General features: G+C 30.3%; 1 long non-coding RNA gene across 2 annotated transcripts; it reads right to left on the bottom strand.

Moving 5' to 3' along the window:
* Window positions 1-3604: 3604 nt before the first annotated feature.
* On the bottom strand, window positions 3605-7139 carry LOC106679560 (uncharacterized). 2 transcript variants are annotated; one of them, XR_001342994.3, is made up of 5 exons: window positions 6696-7139; window positions 4732-5127; window positions 4476-4652; window positions 4252-4337; window positions 3605-3663 (listed from the first exon to the last, which is right to left on the bottom strand). It is a non-coding gene; the product is annotated as an uncharacterized lncRNA (long non-coding RNA). The 2 variants fall into 2 exon arrangements; XR_010843399.1 differs by lacking the exon at window positions 6696-7139 and adding an exon at window positions 5287-6689.
* Window positions 7140-9236: the final 2097 nt, after the last annotated feature.

Here is a 9236-nt window from a genome sequence, read left to right as displayed (position 1 = left end):
TTGTTTATTATAAAAATAAAGTAAATTTTAAAAAATCTAGAAAAGAATTATCAAAAATATAATAGCTATAATACTTATTTTCTTGCATTTCATTCTCCACAGCCAAAGGCCTAGTCAGGGTCAAAATTAGAGGAGAGGAGCAAGCCGTAGTCAATCAGGTTGCGACACTTCTGCATGGAAAATGCGGATGAAACCCATATTTAAAGAAAATTGTGTATAACAATAGAAGTGGTTTATTAGTTATTACAACTATTTGATTGAATTTTTTTTTTTATTAAGTTAATAATTTTTTCACTTATAAGAAGTGGCAAGGGCATCCTTCTGCCCTCCAACCCCCCTCGTCCTCCCCTAGATACACCCATGTCTACAACACATAGCTAACAAAATATCTCGAGAAATTTCGATACCATATCGAGTGATATATGATGTGCAGATAAAGACGGATCCTAATCTAAGGTTAGTAGTTCAGTGTCAATACCCAGACCACGATGAGGCTGACCTATCTAACATGGTCGGACAAATAAATAAACAATTTGGAACCAATTTTAAGAAAAAAAAAGAATGAAATAAATAAGTTATTTATAATATAAATTAGTTAGTTATTATATAATATTAGAAGCATACAATTTTTGAACGAAATCACATGTGACTAGAGGTTGTGGCATTTTATTAGATGCTGGTTGTGAATTAAAATGATTTATTAGTACTGTCAACTAAGGGGGAAGGCCGAATTAATCATTAACACAGTAAGCTAACAAAACAGGAAAATATAAAATTCAACATCTGAGAGGGACAACGTTCTGGAACTAATGGATGCTCCAGTTTCTTTTTCTCTTTGCAAGTGCTAATCAATGGTGGTTTTGATAAAAGTGCACAAGCACTATTAGTATTCTATAGCTAAGAAAAAAAATCGACGTTTCTGCAAAGACATTAGATTTAAAATTATCCTAATCACAAACAAATATTAGAAGCAAAAAACAAAATACTATCCTCAAAAAGTAGGGGTTACTGAAAAGTCAGCAAAATTGCAAGATATGCATGAAAAATAAAACTTAGGGAATTCTAAAAACTAAGAATCCAGTTAAATAATGATAATGGCCTATTTCAAATTGTTTATTATGTCTATAAAACAGTTGGGAATAAATTAATAACCTGAGAACTGCTCTATCCAAATGACTAATACAGGAAAACATTTCTGAATATGTGACTACAAAGCTGCTTCATTCAGAACGAATAGTTTCAATCACAGAATGTATCTGTTAGAGGAAAAGATAAGGGTTGGCCAAAAGATCAGCATATTGTTTGATGGTTTCCAAGAGACACAAACAATCAAATATTTAGCGTTTGTCAAACCCTCAGTTGAGTATGAGAGAGCATTTCTTGCTATGGGCTATGACTTTAACTTGAAAGATTGGCTTCCTGTAAAACCAAACATCGCAACATATCACAAGAGCTCTTTTTTCTACACTGAGCAATGCAGACACTTTATATGTAGGAAGGGAAGGAAGAAGAAAAATGAAGACAGTCAGGACGGTCTCTAACCAAGTGAGAACCAAGGATATGGGAGCCCTCCAGATAAGAGATTAATCCTCTAAATTAATATCTGAACAACTTTGGATTATAAAGAACACACTAGACAAAATCTCTAATTTACTCAATATTTAAAAAGTAACAAATATTAAAAATAAAAAATAAATATTTACAAGAGGCAGTGTTCTTTCTCAATATGTCTTGAAGCAATTATATTACCCAGTTCATTCTTGCTTTGTCTTAATTTAGGGAGACCATAAAAGTAAGCCCAGTGGGCTCATTGCGTTAAGATAGCACTGATCGGTGTAACTACTGAAAGGCATGCTAGTTTGTTAATAAAAAAAAAATTTAATTGTTGTTACAATTGCATTGAATTCATTGGTTGATAAAATGGCTAAATTGGTTAACTTCTTGGTCTATTAGTAATGCTGTAGGGTCATTGGCCCTGGGCCCAGACCACTCAAGCGAAATATGTTCCAGGGACCGAGTTATAACGGAATTTAAGCCGGATAGAGGGAACACTGTAAGTCGGATTGAGGGAACACTATGAAAGTTGAATAGAGGGAACATTGAATCACTTTTAGGGGATTCACTCACTCTACTGTTGATCGCTGTGGATCAACGCTTCATGGATGTGTAAGCTGTATTGTGTTTCATAGTGTGTAAGCTGTATTGTAAAAAGTCTTCTACGAGAAGCGATATGAAATACCTTCAAATTATTTTCTGAACACTTTTGGGTAATGAACAAGACGCCAGTTTAAATCATAAATGTATTTATTTTTTGAAAAGTAACAAATAGTGTAAAGAAAAATGAAACATTAACAAGAGGTAATTTTCTAATTTTTATTAGCTGTTATGAATTACCTCTTAAAAGTCTATTTATTTAAGTACATTGGTGGCTATAAACATTAGTAATAAACTGCCCAATCTTTCTTGAAGCAATCGTCCTTCTCAGTTCATTCTTGTTTCGTTTTAATTTGTGGATCACAGGAGTAAGAGGACCCATGGGGGTATAAATAGCACTGGACAGAGCTACTGTTGAAGGGAATATTATTTTATCGCTTTATAAGGGGTGTCACAACTTTTAAAACTACCCACTACGATTGTGTGCACTAACAGCTAAACAAACTTGTAGCAGGCTCTTTTATAGATTGAATAATAGCTGAAATTGGCCACTGCTTGGTCTACTAATAATATCTATCATTGGAGCCCCATGAGTCACTAAAAAAGTTGGTAGGGTATGGAATTCTTTCATCGTTTGATGCCCACTTAGTATGAAACAAAAATGAAAGCCTATCTACACATATCACTTTAGATGGTTCTTTCAAGATTCAAATATGATGTGACACAAGTGAATGAAGATTAACGAGAAACTGTTGCCTACAAGGTCATTTGAAACAAACTTTCATGTAATTTTCAAAGCAGTGACAATACATGTAGTAACCTAGTAACCCTTCATCTAATCTTTAAGCAGTAATAATCTAACGACTTACCCCAAGCTAGTATTTAAGTATGAACCGGTAGGTGAGTAGTAATGTTAAGGTAAGTGAATATCATATAACTTACTGGGCAAACATTGTAAATTCGCTACATTTACTAGGAAGACATTCTGTGTCTCTTGTCTTAACGAAGGTGAGTCTGTATAGTAGGTATATTTCCGGAAGAAGGTATTAATGAAACCTGTGTAACTTAAATTGGTTAATTTTCATCATCTCAAATGATACTTATACATGTAGCTTAATGTATACAGTAAAAAGTTGCTGTAAGAAATCAGTTAGAAACAAGACAAACCATCAATTCATTAACTAAACCATAAAGCATGGTGAAAATGTAAAGTGTTTTTTAAAAAAATAAATAGTAAATGATTTATTTCTCACTATACAAATACTGTCGAAAATATATAAATACAAAACTCCTACTTTTGTCTCTACTTTACTCAAAATCAAAACTCGCTTGTTTGAGGAGGGTGTTTGGTGGCCTCATGAGCCCTCAGGTGTACCTTCTGCTTGGCCTTATATGGACAGGAATTACAGGTGAACCTTCTTTCAACGCCACACTCGTACCTCTGATGTTTCATCAAGTTACCCTTGCTGGAGTAATTTCTACAGCAACGGGGGCAATAGAACCGTGATCCTGTCAACAAGGCATATTTGCAACATTAGCAAAAATGGATAAAATGAATTCTCTATAGATTATCTATCATATTTTTGAAAAACTGAGACAATCGCGTTAGCAAAAAACATTTTATTTCATATAATAGGGTTAATGACAGCTATTTTGTTAGGGAAACTTTGAAAAAAAAACAAAAATTTTCACAACGAAAAAAAAAAAGAAATCATGTGATTTTTTTAATTTACGGGTGAAAATGTACATTTTTAAAAATAAAAAAATATATAACCTGCATCTTAACTACCTGGTTTCCAGATAATATATAAGTTATACATAGCTGGCCTATTTAAGTTATGAGGCTCAATAGATGTATATTTTTATTTTATTTTACGTAGAGGCATGCTTTACCTGAAAATTTATTTTATTTTTCTCTAAAAACTTCAATTAATATTTTTGACACCAGTTGCCTTTAATATATGTACCATAGATTAAGGATGTCACTAGGTACATCGTTGATACTACCTGTTCTATTCTAGGACTTTTGAATCCTTGAAAAATACCTTTTCGTTACATACCTAAATAGGAAATTGAGCTTTTTACAGCAAAACATACCACTTTATCCTCTACAAAAGTCAATCGTTATAACAAATGGTCGTATAAAATGTCTAATGGAATCGACATTTTTCTTGATGAATAATCTGAAAGTAAGAGATGTGTTAATATATTTCACTCAAGAAATTATATATATATATATATCTAAGGGTGAAAAACCAACTACAAAGGTTTTTTCTTACAAATCACATGTTAAAATTAATAAACCATTATAATATACAAACCATTTTGAAAAATACTAAGTTGTGACAAAGGTTGCGAATATGTTTGGAAACAAAATCGATCTTCAAAATCACTTTTACTGAAGTAGTAAGTTGAGAGCCTGATATCTACTACTGCCGATACTCATTTCTTGTCAACAATCAGTACAACTTATTGTGGCTCAAGTGCAGACAAATCAACTGTTCAGAACCAAAAATTTTATAAATGTAATTATTTATAATGTTAAATATTTAAGTGATTCTATGAATAAAACCTTACCTGCGAATAACAAATACAAACTCTGTACTTTTTCTTATTTAAAAAAGAGAGTATCAAAACTATAACTTCTCTACAACGAGGTCTTAAGATTAATTATAAAATGAAAATAATTTTATAAATAAAGCGCAAATTAACATGCGTTGTTAAAAAAATAAATTTTATTTTTGAAAAATAACATAATTGAATATTTCCAAACAAATGAGTTTTATATGTTCAAAAAATGCCTGTGAAACAAATGCCTCTTCATGTTGCATTTTCTCTTGCTGACATAATCGCAATGTGGACAAGTGAACTGCGGGTCTTTGCCGCATTCATATTTCCTGTGCTGCCCCACGCTGCCGTAATGGGAGTACCGCCGGCCGCAATCTGGGCAGGAGAACTTTTTCGTTACGTCAGCTGTAAAATGTTTTAATTTATGTATTAAAATTGTAATTTTTTTTTTTTGTTTGTAACAAATAATATTTGACATTAAATTATATAAGAAATTGTAAAACGAATTCTCAATAAAATAACTGAATAGGTATAATGATATATAATATATACTCAAATAATTACCTTGACAATTTTTTTTTAATATTATATTATTTTTAAATATTAAAAGACGGATTCACGACTACAATATTGAATCGCTTTTTGCAATTCAATTGCAATCCAAATGCTTATGAGCCTAAGGATGATCACATGGCACTGTTCCAGCCAGCCTATAACGTTTTATTAGAAAGCCTTTAATTAGAAACTCAATAGTCGATTAATTGGTCGATGAAAACGGATATTAATTAATAAACTATGTTCGGATAATAATAATGAGTAAAAAATAAGCGATAAACGGAAATAAGAAACATGAAAATTTACTTATGAAGACTTAAATTTACGGTCCACATCATAACACTAAAATATTTAATGTTGTAAAAAAATCATCTGAAATACTTCTTATAATATGAATCGTAATATGCAAGTTAATTGTCTAATGGAACATTCCTGTCTAATTACTTTTGGTGAATTATGTACACAAGTATTGCTCATAGATGCTAATACAAAAACATAATAATTTTAACCTCAAGTAAAGATTTAATATTCGAATAGTAACAAAATAAATTACATATATAGTATAATAATATGGTTTTCAATTAATAATGTGATTCATTGAAGTATTTAATAAATCGAAATCAACAGAAAAATAATTGAAAATGTCGGGTAACATTTATGAATTAATTTAAGGCATGAGCAGTCCGTGGACATTAAAATGATAGATAAATTTTAGAGGAAAAAAGAGGGATTTCGGCTTGGAAGAATATTTTATACTAAGCATCTCGTTTAATTTTTTTAAACCTTAAATTTAATCAACCCATCAAGTTCGAGAAATTGGATTTTACCAATATTCAAAATGTTTTATTTACCAAGATAAACCGGACGCATATCATTGAAATATATTATTCAAATATACGCGACAATACATACATATCTCGATTAGATAAAGATATAACCTTGGGTTTTCGCAGTGAAATTTAAAAATAAAATTTAGACACGGTTTATAAAACACGAAAACTAAATACTGATTAGTTACTTAATGAATAAATGGGTTCAGTTGTGGTAGTTTTCAGACTTTAAAAATTGAGTTTTCTAGTATAAAATTGGAATATCATTTATTAAATTAATTATATATTAGAATCATATGTTTGTATTATAACACGTTCATCCACTCATGTCTTCTGTAAGAGGGTTGAGAAGTAATAATGCAACTATTTAAATTTGTATAAAGTTGTTCCCATCATCCAATTACTTTAAGAATAATTAATTTAATGTCGAGAAACGACATTTTAATTGACTATTTCAATAATTATTATACAAAAACAATTGTTGGCAAATGACCTCTCCTCTTTTTTTTCCCAATCCCTCTAAAACAGAAAAACATTAAATTAATAGGTTACAATACGTATGGTTACATAATTCAAATTGAATATTACCTTTTTATACAAATGGTACTTGAAGGTGAAAACCTCTCCTCTCTAAACAGCCTATTTCGTATTATAATTTTGAGTATAATAACCTCTTTGAGAGAGGTTTCACTATTAGAGGTAGGTTCTCGGATCTCAATTTTTTTATCTCAAATTATTGTGGGGAGGAATGAAACCCTCTCCATATCCATCCATATAATGACGTCCTTGCCTAATTAATAGTTAAAAACTTAAAACATATGAGCCGTCCGATCGTGAGACGTGGTAACTGCATTTTTTATTAGTTGAAGTTATTGGCATCACCACCATTGGCACATTGAAGGCTGATTTCATAAGTTCTTGAATGAATCTTTAGGAAATTTGTTTTTATTTTTACAAGAATAATATTGATGTTAAGTTATGGCAAGTTACTGCTGGTTTAATGTGAAACAATATAATTAAAAAACATTTTTACATCTACCGGCGGCGACCTTTGAAAAGAGATACATGGTTTTTTAATAAACTATTATATTTTTTACCATACTTTTGCAAAAGAATAGAGTTAGGAATTTTGCAACGAGAAATATTATTTAAAGTTTTTTTTGAAAACCACTAATTCAGTTGGTTATTGGGTTATAGGACTCCTTGAGAGCAAAAAAGGGGTAAGTCACTTCTCATTTTGTATGCCATTCTGTAAGTCTGTTCTAATCAAAATTCATTTTCATTAAAAATTAATTAATTATTTAGAGAGTGCATTAACTTCAAATGCTCTTAAATTGTATATCCTTGTCACTGGCAAGTCACTATAAGAAACAAACCTGAGTACAAAGAAAACGATGATTCATCACAAACAATTTAAAAAAACTTTCTACCAATAAATATGTTGTATCTCAAAATTCTAGTTTTGACTTGTCCCAATTATGCACTCAACTATCAGTTATACTGTGCTCTTTTCATTCTGGATTTGCGACATAAATATGATAAAATGGATTGTAGTTATTTCAAACAATGATAGATAAATAGAAGAATAATCCAAATTATTATTAAATTAACTAAGCAATGGATTTTTTTGTTGTTGATTGAATTGCTAAGATAAGCTCCTTTAAAGCCAGGCCTCAAATTATGAAGGAATTGGGTTCAGAATATCTAGAGTAATCAGAATAGGAAGGTATAAATATTAATGATACTAGAGTTATCTTTTATATTTAAAATCTTTATATCATTATTAATGTCATCACAAATCAAAATAAGTTCATATAAGACATAACATAATCCAGTCCTTTTCTGTTGTTTATGCGTTACCAGATTATGTTCAACATGAAATTAAATATGGAATAAACATTTGCCAATCGGCAGATATTATGAACCATTTAAAAAACATATAAGTATCAAAAATTAAAATTAAGAGCATCATTTCTCATAGTGCCTGTTAATTATGTGTGTTTTGAGATGATATTTCCTTTTTGCTACATAACTACACATTGGACATTTAAATTGTGGTTCTTTTCCACATTCATATTTCCTGTGCTGGCCAACACTACCCAAGTGGGAGTACCTCCTTCCACAGTCCGGGCATTCGTATTTCTTCATACCCACTTCTGAAAAAAAGAAAAACACAAAACTGAACTTAGAAACTATTACATTTTAATTCCTTAGCCTATTCTTAAAATGAATTTTATTTTGATTTACATAGTAGGATCACTCTTACATTATAAAATTATGCTGTTTTAGTTTGAAAACAACTTTATCTCATTAAGACCAAAAAGAGATTAGTGAAGTTTAATAATCTAAATATTATTAATCCCATCAAACTTCAGGCTTTAAATATTAATATTTATGCAAATTATATTACGATCAATACAAGGCATTAGATGTAATAAGTTAATATTTTTTGGTTTATTTCATGGAAGGTTTTCTTTAGCTAGGCTATTTATTTAATTATAAAAAGTATTTAAAATTAAAAAAATAAAACACGATAAACAGATATAAGTTTAAATTTTAGAAAATAAAATCTAAACACCTCTTGAAATAGACGTGGCTCACCGACATGACATATAACCAGGAAGGCCATTAGAAGAAGAAAAATTACATCTTAAACACTAATTGAAGTGCAGAAACGAGTGCACATGAAGCTGTTGGGTGCTCCATTCTACCCCTAAATTAATTGACTCGGTATAGCAATTACATCTTATTTTAGGTTAATTGAAAACAATAATATGCGTAAGGAGGTTTAATAATGTCAATGTAATAGGCAAGAACCAAATACTTAAAAATAATAGTCCTTTCTCAGAGGAAGAACTGTGTCATATAATTTGTGTAAGAAAAAAAACCTTTTTTTTCCAAAAATAGATTACAACCCCATTAGAGGGCCGTATTTACTATTGGTGTTCAGTTATACGTACATGTTCTGTCCCTAAAGCACCATACAAGTATATGATCAGCGTTTGAATATTTAACAAATATTGCTGGAAAGTTTGAAAGTTAATGTATTGAACGGAAATTCTTTATTATTGGCGATTATTTATTTTTTAAAGTCAATCAAGTACAAAAAGTTAATATAATCGCCATATA

Source organism: Halyomorpha halys, unplaced genomic scaffold, assembly GCF_000696795.3.
Source record: "Halyomorpha halys isolate HHAL.00 unplaced genomic scaffold, Hhal_1.1 Scaffold208.1, whole genome shotgun sequence".
Taxonomy (NCBI): domain Eukaryota; kingdom Metazoa; phylum Arthropoda; class Insecta; order Hemiptera; family Pentatomidae; genus Halyomorpha; species Halyomorpha halys.
This window is presented reverse-complemented; position numbering and strand designations above follow the sequence as displayed.